The 19,579-nt window shown below is 40.2% G+C and overlaps 1 long non-coding RNA gene across 1 annotated transcript in view; it reads left to right on the top strand.

The window, feature by feature from the left end:
* Positions 1 to 18,458, top strand: part of LOC141145861 (uncharacterized) — a 206,391-nt gene extending 187,933 nt beyond the window's left edge. The window contains exon 3 of the long non-coding RNA XR_012244680.1: positions 16,969 to 18,458. This is a non-coding gene — a long non-coding RNA (uncharacterized lncRNA). The remainder of the gene's footprint in view (positions 1 to 16,968) is intronic.
* Positions 18,459 to 19,579: the final 1,121 nt, after the last annotated feature.

The raw sequence follows: 19,579 nt of genomic DNA, 5'->3' as shown, positions 1-19,579 counted from the left end.
TTTAACTTTACTTAATCTAAAACCGGAATGGTTAACACTCTCTCAATTCAAACTTATGATCCAACTAATAACGGCTGCAAAACAAACAGTGGCCAAGGCATGGAAATCTCCTACATTGGTACTAGCAGAAACAATTCACAGAATGAATAATACAATGTCCCATGCTAAAATGGTAGCTATCGATCAAAATCAAATTCCAAAATTTGAAAAACTTTGGCATCCTTGGATAAAACAACAGTTCCTGTCAAACTTCAATGACTCTGTCCTGTTGCCATGGTAACAGATTAAATGACTTACAGAGACACCCATTCTAAGGCTTCAAAGAGAACTAAAAAGAATAATAAACTGATGAGCGGGACAACCTTGTGGACCATACCTCTACCTTTCAACCCTTTTTCTTCTTTCTCTTTCCTTTTCTCCACCTTACGATTAAAGCTCATTATCAGAATTGATTTGACCTATATACACTCTACTTGTAAACAATATGTATAGTAGGTATAAATCATTTAAATACCTACAAAAGTAACTAAGGAAATGATATATATCTTTAATTTAGGTTTACGTGAACCCAATGTTTAATATTTGAAATTTCATGATATTTACCTATATAAACCCTACTGTAAAACAATGAGCTTACTTTATAGATCCTTGTAAACTTACTTTATGTATCTTTATAACATTGTATACTCAATAAACTTCTTTTGACAAGGAATATTTGACCATTCTTCCAAGTGCATTTGTGAGGTCAGGCACTGATGTTGGACGAGAAGGCCTGGCTTACAGTCTCCACTCTAATTCATCCCCAAGGTGTTCTGTTGTGTTGAGGTCAGGATTCTGTCCAGGCCAGTCAAGTTCCTCCAACCCAAACTCACTCATCCATGTCTTTATGGACCTTACTTTGTGCACTGGTCCAAATCATTTGGTGGAGGGGGGATTATGGTGTGGGGTTGTTCTTCAAGGGTTGGGCTTGGCCCCTTAGTTCCAGCGAAGGGAACTCTTAAGGCATCATCATACCAAGACATTTTGGACAATTTCATGCTCCCAACTTTGTGGGAACAGTTTGGGGAAAGCCCCTTCCTGTTCCAACATGACTGCACACCAGTGCACAAAGCAAGGTCCATAAAGACATGGATCAGTGAGTTTGGGGTGGAGGTACTTGACTGGCCTGCACAGAGTCTTGACCTCAACCCAATAGAACACCTTTTGGCTGAATTAGAGTAGAGACTGCGAGCCAGGCCTTCTCCTCCAACATCAGTGCCTGGCCTCACAAATGCACTTCTGGAAGAATAATCAAACATTCCCATAGACACACTAAACCTTGTGGACAGGCTTCCCAGCCTTCCAGAAGCTGTTATAGCTGCAAAGGGTGGGCCAAATCAAATTTTAACCCTACGGACAAAGACTGGGCTGCCATTAAAGGTCATGTGTGTGTAAAAGCAGGTGTCCCAATGCTTTTGGCTAGATGTTGTCTGGCAAGATTTACAAAGATGGTGGAACCCTCCTACACATAAATACTACATTTAGACATAGTTTTAGGACCTGGGAGATGAGACAACTCTACATAAAGCAGAATGTTTGGGATTTGAACCCAGACCCTCAGAGATGCTAAGCAGAAGTTCTAACCTCTAAGCCACAGAGCTGACACAGATGAGAACCTCCTACACATAAATACGGCATTTCTTTGGAGAGGTGATGGAATTACATTACTCAAGAGTTATTCTTTTTGATTTATTCTGTGATATTTGGTGGTTCTTTGTGGGTGAGAATATAGTGATATTAGTAGTAAATAGTGATATTGTCCTAAAATTTTGGGGAATTACATTTTGATTTCTGATGTTGGTACACATATCACATTTTTTGGGCTCAAATTATAAATATTTGGAAATATTAAAAAGCACAAAAAATTGTGCCCCTCTTTAAATTTGCATCAGCAATGGTATTGTTTGTGCTTTGTAAAGACACCTGTGTGAGTTTGGCTAAAGATTGTTGTGAGATGGAGAGTAACAAGTGGAAGTGACAGAGAAAAATATATTTACCAAAACATCAAAACATTCCACATTCTAGTATTCTTAAAAACAATAGATGAGAAAAAAACAAAATAGAAGCAGCGACATTGTTGCAAGGAACATTTATTTCAGAGAAAGATACATTTCATTTCAACATTAAAGGTATTTATTTATTGTACCATTAGAATCAATGGCTGAAACTTGCATTGGACTATAATAGCACCAATTTTCATTCTCAAAAACACATTTTAGCCAAGCGCTCATTTTGGTATTTACTATAGCGCCGGGTAAAAAAGACACTGGAGCTAAAATGAGAGCTATTTGCAGGTCTGAGCATGCTCAGTTGTGTTGGCACCCAGTTGTACAAAAACGGGGAATTTATCTCTTCTCAGATTTTTAAAGATATTTCAGTGTATAAATCACTTTTTCACACAGTTTAAAAGCAGATTATCTTTAAATAATATACCGCATATTTCAGTACCATTTAGGCATTTATATCTTGCTCTAAACATTATTTCCATGTGCAATTCTCCAGCTTTTAGCAGAGTAAGGATTTGGGTGCTATTTAGTTTCAGGGAACTATAGTAAATTCGATTTTGGGAGTATTTTCTCACCAGCGCTATAGTGAATACTGTTTTAGTGCTAATTAGTGCTAGTATCACTAATTAGCGCTAATTTGCGCAAATTTTCGCGAATTAGCGCTGCAGCGCTATAGTAAATGACCCCCATTGTAATCATTTGATGAAGATTTTTCTTTTGTTTGTAAACTTTGCCATATTCCAATTAAAAAAATAAATAAATAAAAAAATATAATATATATATATAACGTTTTCTATACAGCCGAAAACATTCGAAGAAAATTTGAAAAATACATAAAACAAATTCCGAATATGAATACGAATTGAACGAATCAACCAGATTTAACAAAACTAAATAACTAGATTAACGAATCTAAACGAAACGGAGCAAAACAATATTTTTTGACTCTGATGGACTCTGATAAGGCTGCATTTGATGGGCGCTGGTAAAGCTGCATTTGATGGGCACTGGTAAGGCTGCATTTGATGGGCATGGATAAGGCTGCATCTGATGGGCACTGATAAGCTGCATTTGATGGGCACTGGTGAGGCTGCATTGATGGGCAATGTTAGGCTGCATTGCTGATCACTGATAATCTGCATTTGATGGGGGTGCTGATGTGCACACTCATTCTAAGCAAGGATCTGGCCATAGCTCAGGGCTCCCAGTAGGAGACAAGGTCTAATTTGGAAACAGGTGTGTGTTCCTGCCAGGAGACAGAGGTGCTCTATTTGAGAGACTGCACTCCATGTTGGAGGGATGCTATGTCCACTGGACTCAGAGAGTTGAGGAGACAAAGAGTCTGGGAGACTGAGAAAGCTGGGACAACTAGGCAAGTCTGGGGGACTAAGGGAATCCATAAATCTCACAGGAGTGATAAAGAGTCTAGGGTTTCTGTAGAAAACCTATTGAGAGGCCAGGAGTGGCCCCATACAAATGGGAGCTGTGGCTACAGGCTAAGGGAGCCAGAAAAGCCCAGAGAGCCAGGAGAAGCTGGGTTAGACAGTTTGAGAGACCAGTGAAAAGAGCAGTGGGGCATCTGAAAGAGAGCCAGGTGGTTTGGTGTTTTTGTTATCTGTTTTTGCTGGGTAAAACGTAAATCCCATACGTGGGCAAGCCCTAAAAACTGAATTTTTGACTGGAATAGGCTCAATAAAAACAGATTTAGTACCGAGTTAAACGTCCCCCTTATCATAGTGTACTCGTTTTGTAGAGACTGCGTACATTAGTTTTTATTATTATCAACTGTAAAAGGAAATGTGGCATGCTCCTTTTTTGACATAAGGGAGGTTATTTATGAAAGGGAAATCCACTTTGCACTAAAAGTGCAAAGTGCAAAGTGCACTTGAAATTGCACTAAAGGTGCACTTGGAAGTGCAGTCGCTCTAGATCCAAGGGGGGCATGCAAGGAAAATAAAAAACAGCATTTTAGCTTGCGCATGATTGGATAATAAAATCAGCAAAGCTTTCCCTCATTTCAGATCTACTCCTCAGATTTACAGCGACTGCACTTCCAAGTGGACTTTCAGTGCAATTTCAAGTGCACTTTGCACTTGTAGTTTGCACTTGTAGTGCAAAGTGGATTTGCCTTTTGTAAATAACCCCCCCTCTTTCTTAATAAAGATATATGCCATATATTAAAGTGATTGTAAACCTTCTGATTTTTTTTTTATTAAAAAAAATTAACATGTTATATTTACCTGCTCTGTGCAATGGTTTTGCACAGAGCAACCCCGATTCTCTTCTTGCAAAGAGCAAACCTGTTCTCTTCTTGGGTCACCCACTGTCACTCCTGGCTTCTCCTCTTCAGCGGGTGCTCACCATAAAAAGCAGCTTTAGACACAGACAGGGCCACTCAGCCCAGCCCCCTTGTCACAGAATTTGATGACATCTTGTGTTTCCCTTATAACCTTGAGATACTATTTCTATATAGGTGGTGAAATTGCATCCTCCCTTGATATCATCCCTGGGCCCTATAGTTGGGACCGTCGATGGGCCTCCCAGCCTGGGCTTACTTTGCTCCCCTCCCTGTGTCTATGCCATGTGTGTTTTTTCACACATGCAACTAAACATTTATGTTTTGGATGACAGACATATTCCTGCACCCCTTGAACCCCTGAAGAAGCTCAACTTGTGAAACGCGTGGGAACACCGCACCTACCCATATCCTGCTTCCATCTACACAATATTGATATAAGTGTAATATGGATATATATGGGTATATACTGTATATGTATATGATTAATGCAAGCTATTGGGGAAAGTGTATGGGGTTTTGCTGATTATGTACTATCTGACATCCATTTGAAGTTGTTTTTATCTTCTTGAGGGCTCTGTCTACCGTTTTTATTAAGATGTTTCTGTAAAATAATTAGCAATTTTATGTGTATATTCCTGGGGGCAATACTACAGCACCTCAAAAAGCCTCTGTACTCTTCTTGTTTTAATAATATGCCATTCTTGGAATGTGGTGCATAAGAAGATCAAATATACCAATTATTTGTGATGTCATAGATTTTTTTTAAAGTTAAATACACAGGTCAACTAAAACAAATATATATGCACTAGGGATGAGCCCGATGTTCAAGTCAAACGTAAGTTCGACTCGAACATCAGGTGTTCACCTGTTTGCCGAATAGCAAACAATTTGGGGTGTTCGCGGCAAATTCGAAAGCCACGGAACACCCTTTAAAAGTCTATGGGAGAAATCAAAAGTGCTAATTTTAAAGCCTTATATGTATGGTATTGTCATAAAATGTGTATGGGACCTGGGTCCTGCCCCAGGGGACATGTATCAATGAAAAAAAAGTTTTAAAAACTGATGTTTTTTCGGGAGCAGTGATTTTAATAATGCTTAAAGTGAAACAATAAAAGTGAAATATTCCTTTAAATTTCGTTACCTGGGGGGTGTCTATAGTATGCCTTTAAAGTGGCACATTTTCCCCTGGTTTAGAACAGTCCCTGCACAAAATGACATATCTAAAGGAAAAAAAGTCATTTAAAACTATAATAATAACTATAATAAGCAATCAGCTAGAACAAAGGTAAAAGGTAACTCATCCCTTAACCTCCCTGGCGGTATGATTATTTCGGATTTTAGGTGCTGAAAGCGGTACCATTATTTTGCATGGAAATTTGGCGTTTTATATTGTAGGTCTGTAAATCTTAACAATAACACACTTAAATCTGTCCAAACCAGAGTCTAGTAGATATCCCGGGTATGATATAGTTTGAAACACAAAAACATAAATTATAATATAATAAATAAAAATAAATAATTAAAAAAAATAAAAATAAATAGTAATAAAATAAATTTCCCCACAATTCACTATCGCTCAATTCTGCAAGTGTTCTAATTTACTATCGCTGTTTTCTAGCTGGTCTAAAGCCACTTTTGACATAAAGGGACACTTTTTGGTTGCTATGGACAATCTCCAGTTTCCATGCAGAAAGAACAGTGTATATCATGTAAAACTGCATGCAGGGCATGGGCCAAAGCACTGGGGACAAAAGGGATGTGAAATCATTTCATACAGTACTGTAATCTGTAAGATTACAGTACTGTATGTGTTATGATTTTTACTTTTTTTTTAATTTGCCGCCAGGCTCCGCCCCCGTGCGTCGCGCCGCTCGCAGGGAACGGAGCCTGGCACAGAGAGGCTTCGGAGGAGGACAGAACCCTCGGACACTGCGGGTGACATCGCAGGATCCCGGGGACAAGGTAAGTAACGCCGCCCCAGGATCCTGCAATGCGATCCCGAGTGTGGCTCGGGGTTACCGCTAATGGTACTGAATTTTAACCCCGAGCCACACTCGGGAAAACCGCCAGGGAGGCTACAGGGCTGGAAAACTACAATTTACAAAGACTTTTAAAGGACAATTTTTAAGACACTAAAATTTAAAGAGACCCTGGCACCAGACAATTCATCAAACAACAATCTCCCGTAAGATTATACACCGATCAGCCATAACTATATGACCACTGACAGGATGACTGGTCTTGTCTCCGCCCCCTCCTGTAGTTTTCTGCAGGCAGCCTGTAGTGGGTGGAGCCTGCTATGTGCAGCACATTTTTTTATCATCATTTTTATACTACTCATTAATTTTTTCAAATTTATTTTTTACACATTAATTCTTGTTATTTATTAGCTTGAAGTGTTTTTCTTTGGACTCACATGGGGATACTGTTTATTTATTAAATTAGCTCCTTTAGCTATTTAGCACGTCACTTGACATTATTATCTGGTGTTGGGATCATCACTGTTATTTATTGTTCATGAATTTTTTATTTTTATATATTTCAGATTTACTTTCTAGCACTTTGCACTTTATTGTGAGTGGTTCAGATTCATAACACAGAGAGTATTTTTCATTTCTATTATTTTTATTTTCATTATTTATTATTTATTTTTTATTTATTATTTTTTAACACTTTTGAACAGCGCCAATTCCCCTGAAATAGATTTTCTTTTTCAGTGCACTTACCATGTCCTCAGGATCCTGTGATGTCCCCCCTGTGTCCATGGGCTCTGTCCTCCACCTGAAGCCTCTCTGTGCTGGGCTCCATTCCCTGCGAGCATCGTGATACACGGGGGCGGAGCCCAGCGGCAAATTCAAAAAAGGGAAAAATCCTAATACATACAGTACACTGTAATCTTACAGATTACATTACTGTATGAAATAATTTCACCTCCCTTTTGTCCCCAGTGCTTTGTCCAATGCCCTGCATGCAGTTTTATATTATATATACTGTTCTTTCTGCCTGGAAACTTGAGATTGTCCATAGCAACCAAAAAGTGTCCCTTTACATCAAAAGTGGTTTTAGACCAGCTAGAAAACAGGGATAGTAAATTAGAACACTTGCAGAATTGAGCGTTAGTGAATCATGGGGAAATTAATTTTATTATTATTATATTATTATTTTTTATAATTATTTATTTATTATATTATAATTTATGATTTTGTGTTTCAAACGTCATCATACCAGGGATATCTATTAGACTCTTGGTGGACAGATTTAAGTGTTTTATTGCTAAGAATTACAGGCCTACAATATAAAACGCCAAATTTCTATGCAAAATAATTGTACCGCTTTGAGACGCAAAAATCTGATATAATCATACCGCCAGGGAGGCTACTAAAGGACTTGTCCCCAGGTGCGTCTTGTTTTTTTTTAACATTTTGACACTTTTTTAGTGAAATGGTATGGGTACAATGTACCCGTTACCATTTCAAACAGGTGGGGTGGGATCTGGGGGTCCCCTTGTTAAAGGGGCTTCCAGATTCCGGTAAGCCCCCCACACGCAGACCCCCACAACCACCAGGCAAGGGTTGTGGGGATGAGGCCCTTGTCCCCATCAACATGGGGACAATGCGCTTTGGGTGGCTGCACCGAAGCACCCTCCCCATGTTGAGGGCATGTGGCCTGGTATGGTTCAGGAGGGGGGCACTTGGATAAGGGTCTGGTATGGATCTTTGGGGGGACCCCATGCCATTTTTATTTAATTTTGGCGTGGGGTTCCCCTTAAAATCCATACCAGACCTGAAGGGTCTGGTATGGATTTTGAGGGGGACCCCTACGCCATTTAAAAAAAAAAATTGGCGCAAGGTTCCCCTTAATATCCATACCAGACCTGAAGGGCCTGGTATGGAATTTGGGGGGATCCCCAAGCAATTTTTATTTTAACTTTGGTTCAGGGTTCCCCTTAATATTCATACCAGACCCAAAGGCCCTGATAATAGACTGGGAGGATCCCATGCCATTTTTTTCAATGACTTTTATCTGTATTGCCAGGACCAGACAATTCATTATAGCCGCGAGTAGTTTTAAATTACCTTTTTCCTTTAGAAATGTAATTTTGTGCAGGGACTGTTCTAAACATGGGAAAAATGTGCCACTTTACAGGCATACTAAGGACACCCCCAGGTACAAAATTTAAAGGAATATTTCACTTTTATTGTTTCACTTTAAGTATTATTAAAATCACTGTTCCCAAAAAACGGACGTTTTTGAAACTTTTTTTGCATTAATACATGTTCCCTGGGGCAGGACCCAGGTCCCCAAACACTTTTTATGACAATAAGCATATTAACCCTTAAAATTATCACTTTTGATTTTTCACATTTGTGTCCCATAGACTTTAACGATGTTTATGGACTGGAATTAATGAATTCACTATTTTAGTGAATTAACCCCTTTGCTGCCAGAGATATTTTGTGCTTTTTTTGCACACATTTAAAAAAATATATTTTATGCCTGAAGATTAGTTAAAACACCTTAACATTATGGATTTTTTGAAAGTAGAGAACCTGGATCATAAAATGGTGGTAGGTACAGTAATTTAGGGCACACAAAAAAAACGTTCTGATACAATATAAAAGATGAGGTTGTGTTGAGTAAAAAGATACCAAAAATGTCAAGCTTCAAATTTGCATGTGCCTGCAAAATAACAAAAAACTTAGGTACCCTCTATCTTATTCTATTTTCCATAGATGACACTTTAAAAGCCCCAGTAGGTCATTAGTTTAATGTTAACCTTGAGTAATTGGCCTAGAATTTTTTTTTCTCTCACTCTAGCATGTGGAGTGATATTTAACATGTATATCACAAGCAACATTTTCATACATACAGTAGGTGCCCCTGACTGGTGCATGTACATTCGCGTGTGTACGTACTTGAGAGCATGGTGGGTTAAACATTTTTTTTTAGGGGGGAGGTTATGTGCTTGGGTGTAATGTTATTTTTTGAAATTTTTTGTTCACCTGTTCTAACCCTTTATTTATATCACATAGGAAACAAAAAATCCCCTATATGATATAATATTTTTAAGACAGGTTCTCTTTCTTGAGAAATTGGGGGTCTTTTAACGCCCTGATGTCTCTTATGTGGAAGCTAATGGAATGTAGTCTGTGTTCCATTAGCTTCTTCCTTGACACTAGAAACCAGAACTGGAACATGTTGTTTCCCAGTTCATTCTAGCTAGGAGGAATCAGCGAATAGATGTTCACTGGTCTCCCTCCTCTCTACCCAGTGACACTCGCCATGCAGTTCCAGGCCTGCAGGTAGGGCAACAGAGCCTGGGAAGCAAGGTTCGGATTCACATTCTGGAGGTCACAGAAAGTGGACAGACGGCTAGACAACCACAAGATTTCTATTGCGGGAAAGCCAAAAGTTAGCTTGTGAAGTATACTTACAATCCTGGTGCCTGCAACTACTCACCTTACTCCCTACTCCAGGCAACTTGGGTGATTTTCTCCTCTCCCCAAATCTCTGGCCTGTGGGCAGTCCCTTAATGTTGCCAGGTGCAAATCAGGCCTCTTAACCCTGTATTGCATGGGGTATGTGACTACAGTTGAGAGCAGTTTAGAGAGGAGGCTGTGGGAGACTGGCCACACAGCTGGAGTGACCCTGCTGGAGCAGGGGAAAAAAGTAAATATGATGCTGCGTACACACGATCGGGATTTTGGTCCGAACAACGTATGATGGCTTTTCCAACAGGATTCTGCTCAAGCTTGTCTTGCATACACACGGTCACACCAAATTCCGACTGTCAGGAATGCAATGACGAACAACATGTACAATGGCACTAGAAAAAGGAAGTTCAATAGCCACTGCATCACCCTTTGGGCTCCTTCTGCTAATCTCATGTTTATGTCGTGTTAGTAGAAGTTTGAGAGACGATTCATGCTTTTCCGCTTTCGTGCTTTTCAGTCCGTTACTGCTCTTCAGTTTGTGCTTGTGGGTTTGTATCTGGTTTTCAGTGTGTGTAGTCAGTTCGTATCTGTTTTTCAGTGCGTTCTTGCCTGCTCGTTTCTGATTTTCAGCTTGCTCTTCACAGGCCTTGCTGTTTTTCAGTGCGTTCTGTTAGTTCGTTCTGACCAGCCGACCGTTTTGAAGCCATGTTGCGGGTACGTGCTCGTCGTAGAGTTCATGCTCTGTGGGTCCAGTCCATGAACAGGGTGGGGAGGAGTTCATGGACCAAGAACTGGTTGATCCAGCTTGACCAATTCTCTCATATGCCTTTGCTGCGTGAGATCCAGGAGAATAACCCTGATGATTTCAGGAATTTTCTCCAGATGACGGACCCCATTTTTCACCATCTGTTGGCTTTGCTGTCCCCTTATATTATGAAGCAGGACACCTGCATGCGGCAAGCCATCACTCCGAAGCAGAGGCTAGTCGCCACGTTGCGGCAACTTGGCGACAGGGAGAAGTCTACAGGACCTCAAGTTCTCGACAGGCATCTCCCCCCAGGCTCTGGGGATCATTATCCCAGAGACCTGTTCTGCCATCATTCAGGTCCTGCAGAAGGACTATGTTAGGATAAGTTCTCTCCTTTAATATCACATTCTATGTATTTAATGTATGCTAATATATTGTATTTCTTTCATCATTCCCTAATTACCATGATTGTAATATGCTGTGAATGTCCTCTTTATCCTCATGCATGCTGGACATTTTTAATGCTCCTTTTTTGTCCTTCATGCATATTTGCCTTCACTAACCTCCCCAGCATGCTATCCTGGGCCCATACACACCTAGCCTAGTCACTTAACAATGTATTTTGCCAGCTCCGTATTACTGCTTTACCCTAAACACCTCCTAAAATGTGTACAAATGTTATTGTTGTACTTAAAAGCATTTATAACCCCCCCTAAATTTTTTCCAATGGGTCATCGGGGGGGGGGGGGATCTGATAAGTGGACCTTATATTTTTGTATTTAAATACTCCTTAAAATAAATGTTATACTGATGTTGGCCAAGAATGTTTGTGTCTAATCTGCTTGCAATGTTATGTGCAAAAGTACAATTTTTTTTAATGTTTTGATTCCACAGTTTCCTTCAACGCCACAGGAATGGCAGACTGTGGCATCCCACTTTGCTGACTGTTGGGACTTTCCCAACTGTGTAGGGGCAACTGATGGGAAGCACGTCCACATAGTCCCACCACCCCATTCGGGTCATACTATTTTAATTATAAGGGTTTCAATAGTATCGTGTTGATGGCAGTGGTGTCAGCGACATACGAGTTTCTCTATGTGGACGTGGGGAAGAATGGTGGAGTCTTTGCCCAGGCCAAGTTCTACACATATCTCCAGAGTGATGGCTTGGGATTGCCACCTGTGGAAGGGAACATGGAAGGACTCCCATTTGTTTTTATTGCTGATGAAGCGTTTGGTCTGGGTGATCACATGATGAGGCTATTCCCCCAGAGGACCCTCACCCCAGAGAAGAGGGTTTTTAATTTCCGACTGGCCAGAGCCAGTAGAGTTGTGGAGAACACCTTTGGGATAATGGCCAGCCGGTTCCACCTATTTCTAATGGCTATAAATATGGCAGAGTACAAACTTAACCACATTGTGTTAGCATACTGCATCTTGCACAACTTTTTAAAGCAAAATGTTACTTATTATGTAGCCTCAGTTGGGCCTGAGGCCAGACTTCATGAACTAACAATGACGGCCCTGGAAGCTGGCCATCCTGGCTTGCCCCCCCCCAAAGCGCATGTGAAGTGCATCAAAAATATGTGAAATATTTTACGGGTAGGGGGGCCATTGCTATGCCAGCCCATTTTTTTTAAATATTTGCACAAAAATGATATGATAAAATCTTGAATTTGATTTACTGCTTGGATTTCTTTTATCTGTCTCCTGGGTTCTCTTAGTGCACTTGTAGTGCCAAGTGGTTTTTCCATTATTAAATAACACTCATTGTCACTGTAAACGCCAACTTTATACAAAAAATGGTATTGAGCATTGAAAGAAGAAGCCACACATTGTTGAGTATAAAAAATTTTACTCCATGCACATTCACATGTGCATTGTAAAACCTTTTCTGTTAAAAAAAATTACATCTTTTTTTTTATAAATTTTTATCTTGCCTTCATCAGATGGGGTGATGTCCCCCTGTTAAAGCCAAATTTAGAAGATGCACACAAATTGGAAGTAAAAATGGGGATTTCCCTCCTGATCACATGCCTAATATCAACATGTGCTATCTCCCATAATGGGGGATCAATGGACGTGTTTTGGGGGTGCAACCCCTTCCTCTCACCTACTAGAGTTGCAAGGAAGAAGTTCTTAGAAAAAAATTAAAAAGTTGTCATTTTTTTGGATTTAGATTCTCCCTAATACATCAATCATGTTCTTCAGTCTTTGTTCAATCTCCTTGGTTTTTTCCTTTATGAGGTCTAAATCCCGACTACACCACATTATGTCCTGGATTAGCCTTTGTGCACTGTCAGTCGTGAAATGAGTAGATTGTTCTTCCACAACATGCACATCACCTAAAAAAAAAATACACACCGTGTATTATAAATATGCAGGCATACATCTATTACCTGAATCTGTGGTGTCAGATACTCACCTGTTGTGGTGACTATCTCAACCACCTCTCCTTCCTCCACATCCTGAGGTTGTGTCCTCTGTTCCCCTTTTTCAGGAGGTGGGGGGGTTCCTGTTGTCCTCCAATGACCCAAGTCTTTTCTCAGCTATGAGAATGATACAAAAGGTACACTTGGCAAACAGATATTTGTGGCCAGAAATATGAATGTGAAAGATTGCTTGGAAGTGGGGTACAATTGTCTGTTTGGGCAAAGTTGAAGACATTAATTATTCCCTTAACAAAGCTGCAATACTTACCTTTTTTGGACAAGTTTCATACATGGAGACACCCCAAGTATCCACTGGAGTACCTGTGTGGGACACCCTAAAAAGTTTGTTCCTGAGTCCAGATGTGTAAACAGCTGCTGAGTGTCCTCTCCTTACATTACACTGAATCAAGTTTGCTAACCCTGTATCTGCCTAAAACATTGTATTTAGTTGGTGAACGAATTATGTTTACTGTGAACGATTACTGTGCCCACGAGCCTGAAAGTAGCCATTTTAAACTGTACAACAGTAAAGAAAAGCACATGGTGCAGCATGCAAGTAATAATAATAATTGGAACACACGACAAGTACTTACTTTTTAGAGGCACTTTCTTGATCCTTCTGTACTGATCCTGCTCCCTCAATTTCAGGTCTGACAAGCGTTTCCTCAATTGCTCCTTGGATCGTCGTACCCCAAAATTCCTATGCAGACTCTTCACAACTTTAGATCTTGGCCTTTCTCACATTTGGGTTTAGGTAAGGTCCATACTTCCCATCATAGTCTGCCCTCTTCAAGATGTCCACCATCTCCACCATCTCTACAAAGGCCATATTTGAGGCCTTAAATCTTCTCCTCCGGGATCGGGACGTTTCGGGCTCCAGGCTTTCCTCCTCCTCATTACTGGTATTACGCACCTGCTGTGTCTCCCCCATGTTCATCTTCCACTGTGCCTAAAGAGAAGGGGTGGGGAATATTCTAGAAAGAACATCAGGGGTGGGTGACGCACGCAGAGTTTCACGCATGCACAGTGTATATAAAGCTAACACGTGTGTCGTACCTACGTTCTGTGTGCGTAGGAAGGAGGACCAGAAGCTCCGAACGTTATAACGAAGGTAACATTTTAACTTGGGACATAAGTGGCCTATACTGATTCGAGATTGATGCCTATATTGGGATATGATTAGGAGAGTTTAGCCTGTTATTAGTGTTTTTGTCTTGTATTTTGTCTTGCAGCAAATATGAAACAATTCAAAGACCCTGATCTCATGGGCCATTTCATTGACAAATACAGGGATATGCGTAATTTGTGGGAGGTTAAAAACCTGTTATATTGCAATAAACCAGCAAGGAAGGCATCGCTGGAGAAACTGCTGCAATTTGTGAAGACGCAGGTCCCCAACGCAGACATCGAGTTTGTGGAGAGGAAAATTGGTAGCTTGAGAAGCACGTATAGGAAGGAGCTTAATAAGGTCCAGGCTTCCATGAGATCAGGAGCAGCAGCAGAGGATGTGTACGTACCCAGTCTGTGGTACTACAACAAGATGCGGTTTCTGGAAGACCAGATGGAAGTCAGGGAATCACTTTCTACACTTCCATCCAGCCTTCCCTCAACCCCAGCTGATGCTTCCGAGGACCAACCTGGCCCTTCCATCCTGTAAGAAGTGGAGGAGCCCAGCTGGAGCCAGGTATAGTATTTTTTAACATTGTCCGAAAATTATTGTTGTTAACTAGATGTTATTATTGATAACAAATGAATGATTTAACAAAAATGGGGACAAAAATGATTGGGACAAGAATGAAAAATGCTGGGCTGGAATGATAGTCTTTTCTAATTATTAACATGCAATTTGCAACAGTCATGAGCTGAAAATTGTGTGTGATTGATGAACCAAAAACTAAAACTATGTCCCTTTTTCATACACAGGAAGACCTCAGCCAGGACGAGGCTCTGAAATGTGGAACACAGAAGGAGGCGTGGGTAAGTGTCACCCAGGAGGTGGCTGGGGTAAGTGGCAGCCAGGTGGAGGCCAGGCCCAGTAGGAGCCTCACTCAATCCCAGGTGCCTCCCCTCTGCCTTCAAACAAAAAGTGCCAGGAAGCGGAGTAACGTGGAGGAGGCAGCACTAGGCCTCATTAAGGAGGCTAATGCGGCCCTAAAAATCCCCCTGACGCTGAAGAGGCCAATGGCTGCTATGTAGCTGCCAAATTACAGCAAATGGAGGAGGGACAATGCCTCAGATGTGAGAAAATTATTTTTGAGGCCATTCATAAGGGGTTGAGTGGCCAAATGAGTGATAACATGCACTTAGTTGCACTCGCCCTTCCTCCTCCTCCTCCTCCTGCCACAAGTCCACCTCCAGAGCCACATCCTCCAAGGAAGACTGCAGGGAAGGCTGCAGGGAAGCATGGAGGGAAGGCTGCAAGGAAAACAAGAAAGTGATGGCCCTGGGTTCTGTCTGATTTAACAGAAGACGCAGCCTGTTGTAGTACCACAGCCTGGGGACATATATGTCATCTGCTGCTATTAGTGATCTCGGGGAGTCCAGGACCAGATTGTGCTCCCCATTATATGGACTTCTAGGCTGTCAATTTTTATTTACAAAGAGTTGATGTGTGCCCTGGGGGCCGGCCAAAGGCTTTGCAAATTCAAGCAGTTTCTCCAGCATTGCCTTCCTCTTTATTTTGTTATTATGAGCCAGAATAAATGAGTTCCTCTTTATTTTGTTATTATGAGCCAGAATAAATGTTTTTTTTTAATATGAAAATACTTGCCTATGTGTTTTTCTTCAAATAGGACAGTTTGTTTGTGAGTAGGCAGGTACATTTCCAAAATACAATGTCTAATTAACAAGGGACAACAACCAACCTCCTTGAGCTTTATAAAAATACAAGATAATAATGTTGTTGTGGAAACTTGACACACCAAAAAATAAAATTTTGGAGATCACTAGAAACTAATTTAAAAATAATCCAAAAAAAAGGAGATCTTGATTAAAAATAAAAAAAGATCAGATCAGGAGATCACAAGAAATAATAAAGAAATAAGTTTGTGAGAACTCTGTGTGAATATCAGCAGCAAAACAACTTCATTCTTCTAGCATTATAAAGCACAAAAGAATGCACTGCATTAAAAGATCCAAAAATTTACAGCATGACGAATGTGCTCCATTACGAATGCTAATTTTACCAGACCGAGCGCTTCTGTCTCATACTTGATTCTGAGCATGCGTGATTTTTGTCGGAATTGCATATAGATGATCGCATTTTCGACTAGAAACTTTTCCTGACTGAAAAATTGAGAACCTGCTCTCAATCTTTTGCTGGCTGGAATTCTACCAGCAAAAGACCGATGGAGCATACACACGATCACATTTTCCGACCAAAAGCTCTCATCAGAGTTTTGCTGGCGGCATTTCCGATCCTGTGTACGGGGCATTACAGATTATCATTCAACCCCTTGACTTAACAAGCATTTAACCCTTGCAATGTTGGGGTGGGTGTTGTGGTGCCCAGAACGGGTTTTAAAAAAGTAAAGATAATGATAATTATGAGGGGCACATTAGGGAATACCATCTGATATTTAATAGAGATATAAGCTGCTGTTTGTGCTGCATGCATCAATGAAATAACACTTGTATGTGTTTTTAATAGTATAATCCTAATTGTATTGTTGGACAAAAAAAAAACAGATGTTTGCCAAGCTCAATAGCTCAGGCTTAAAATTACACACCACTGGATGAGAAATTTGCACTGCCTTTTCTATATCTCTGCTTTGTAAGGATCCATATAGACTTTGATTTCGGAAAGCATTACACAACAGAAGCTTTTTGCTTTTAGATTTTCCTGAAGTCCTGCGTATGCCTTTTATCAATAGTAAAATTATGAAATCACTCATCTGCTATTTGTTATATTACCCTGAGTTTCTAAATATCTAATCTGAATATAATTTATCTTACAATTGTGACGACTTCTGCGATGCTAACAATATTAACCTTACAATGTACTTTTACAGGTCTTTATTCAGTTTGCTGCACAACAGGAACAATATCCCAGTCCTATGATGAAACCTACAGTGGATAGTCTTAGAGAGCAACTACCAGTCTGAGCAAACAAGCATTCTAATTGCTTTAAAAAAAAAACATGAAGAAGTAGTTCGGCTTTTGATCCACATTTAGCCATAAGCGCAAATCACAACTGCTTTGTTTTTTTTTCTTCCCTTTAGGCAAGAGCTGCTATAAATTGCAAACAAATGTCTATTTAATATGATACTGTATTAAAAGTGTACTTTAGTTACAGAATGATGTATTGCTGAATTAGTGTGTTTTTCTGTGTATTGTTAATATAGTATTTTTACTGTGGATAAACTAACAAGCTGAGTTAAAATAAAATAAGATATACTAAAAATGTACTGTAAGAAATGAATAAGTACTTTAAAATAAATGAACAGTTACATGGAATTTAAGATGAGCAAATGCACTGTCTGAAAGACAGTTCTTATTGATGTTAGATGTACAATAAACATTACTATGATCCCTATCTGATGTACCCATAAAGCAAAGCATTTTCTCCTCATTGTATAGTTCGTGTGTAAAGTGAACCTGTGCATAGACTATGTGCATTAATCTATTTTCATATTCTTAACAAGTAGTAAAAGGACTTTTAACCTGTGTTGATGACGGCATTGTGGAAAAAACTAATCTTCAAAACTCTCAACAGAAGCCCTGATATTGCTTATTTTTAATGTCAGCAGATTCTGGTCCCTGACATTCACAGTAATCTGTACCTACTACAGATAAGGATGTACCTCCACTGTTCACTTACTTAGATGCCTTGTAGCAACGTTGCATATAACCAGCCAGAATACGGCCAGTTGGATGGACTTTTGTGGATCACAAAAAAGTAAAAAAAAAAAAAAAAACACTTGATGGTCCAAAAAATTATTCATGCTATTTATTGAATAAAAAACATGTAAAACACCATAGTCGTTTGGTGAAAATAACCCAAATCCATGTATATTATTTTGTCTGTAGGAAAGTTATACACAGTCCACAAACTATGGTATTTACTGTATATGTGAAAAATGATTAATCGTTATGCCCGTTAGGCCTGTTCTGAGTGGAACCTGTCCTGTTAAACTCCTGTATGGTCTTAGCCACAGTGCTGCAGCTCAATTTCAGGGTTTTGGCAACCTTCTTATAGCCTAGACCAACTTTATATAGAGCAACAATTCTTTTTTTTCAGATCCTCAGAGAGTTCTTTGCCATGAGGTGCCATGTTGAACTTCCAGTGACCAGTACGAGAGAGTGAGAGCGATAACACCAAATTTAACACACCTGCTCCCCATTCACACCTGAGACCTTGAACCACTAATGAGTCACATGACACCAGGGAGGGAAAATGTCTAATTGGGCTCAATTTGGAAATTTTCACTTAGGGGTGTACTGACTTTTGTTGCCTGCGGTTTAGAGATTAATGGCTGTGTGTTGAGTTATTTTTATCATTGTAGCAAAGTGTCATTTCTTCAGTGTTGTCACATGAAAAGGTATAATAAAATATTTACAAAAATATGAGGGGTGTACTCACTTCTGTGAGATACTGTATATGTTAAAATATCACAGCATCCTAGGTGTCCTTACATATAAAAACACTTTGAGCTTTAAGATGCTAATAATACTAAGGACATATATATGCAGGCACTATGAATGAGATTTTGGTTCACTGTGGCTCATCAGAGTGGAGGAGGAGTCTAGGAGTCTTCTGTGTTTTGCTGTGATAGGCAGCCAGCAGGGATAGATGATGGCTGCTACAGTGGGAGCCTTCAGGGGATTACAGTATCTGGGATCCAGGGCATCCAGGACACATGCCCTGCATTGCCTGCAGGGTGCCATTGGCCCTCAACACTGTGATCCCCTTTCAGCTACCACTACAGCAACTGGCATCTCTCCCTACTGACTTTCTGCAAACCTAATTAGTGGTGCCAAGTGCTGAAATTTGTTCCAGCATTGGGATCAGGAAAACAGCCTTGACCTGTGAGATGCCGAGCTATGGCTGAAATTCTGGGATGTTCACTCAGGATTGAGGATGGTCTGTAGGTTGAAGCCTGCAAAGAAACTACATATCCAACAATCCCTGGATCTTTCAATCGAGCACTCATGCAGGTGATGAGCTACAAAGTATTTAGATCTGACAGACACACAGAGAGCTTACCTGCAGTTTGGAGATGATATTTCATCATATTAGCATGCCCACATTTGTGATGCAATGCAGAGGCGGTAACAAGGCCTGCAACGGAGGGTGTGTGAACAGGAAGATGTCTTATCCCTTTGACAATCAGGTACAAGCTAGCTAAAGCATTGCATGCTAAACTGTAACAGTGTTGAGCTGCTGTATAAACATTTAGTACAAAGTAAAAGTTGTTTTAGTATACCCAGGTGATCCCCTGAAGGAATCACATGGATTGGAACACAACGCATTGGGCAGAGCTGGGTGATACCATCATGCATGGAACCCGGAAGTGACGTGGACTGTATTCTGTGGTGTTCAGATTACCCTAGTTGATATGCGGTTATATTTTTTCTTATTGTGACTGCCTTTTTTAATAAATATTTTAATTATTGATGCAT

The sequence above is a fragment of the Aquarana catesbeiana genome, linkage group LG05 (assembly GCF_042186555.1).
Source record: "Aquarana catesbeiana isolate 2022-GZ linkage group LG05, ASM4218655v1, whole genome shotgun sequence".
Taxonomy (NCBI): Eukaryota; Metazoa; Chordata; class Amphibia; order Anura; family Ranidae; genus Aquarana; species Aquarana catesbeiana.
This window is presented reverse-complemented; position numbering and strand designations above follow the sequence as displayed.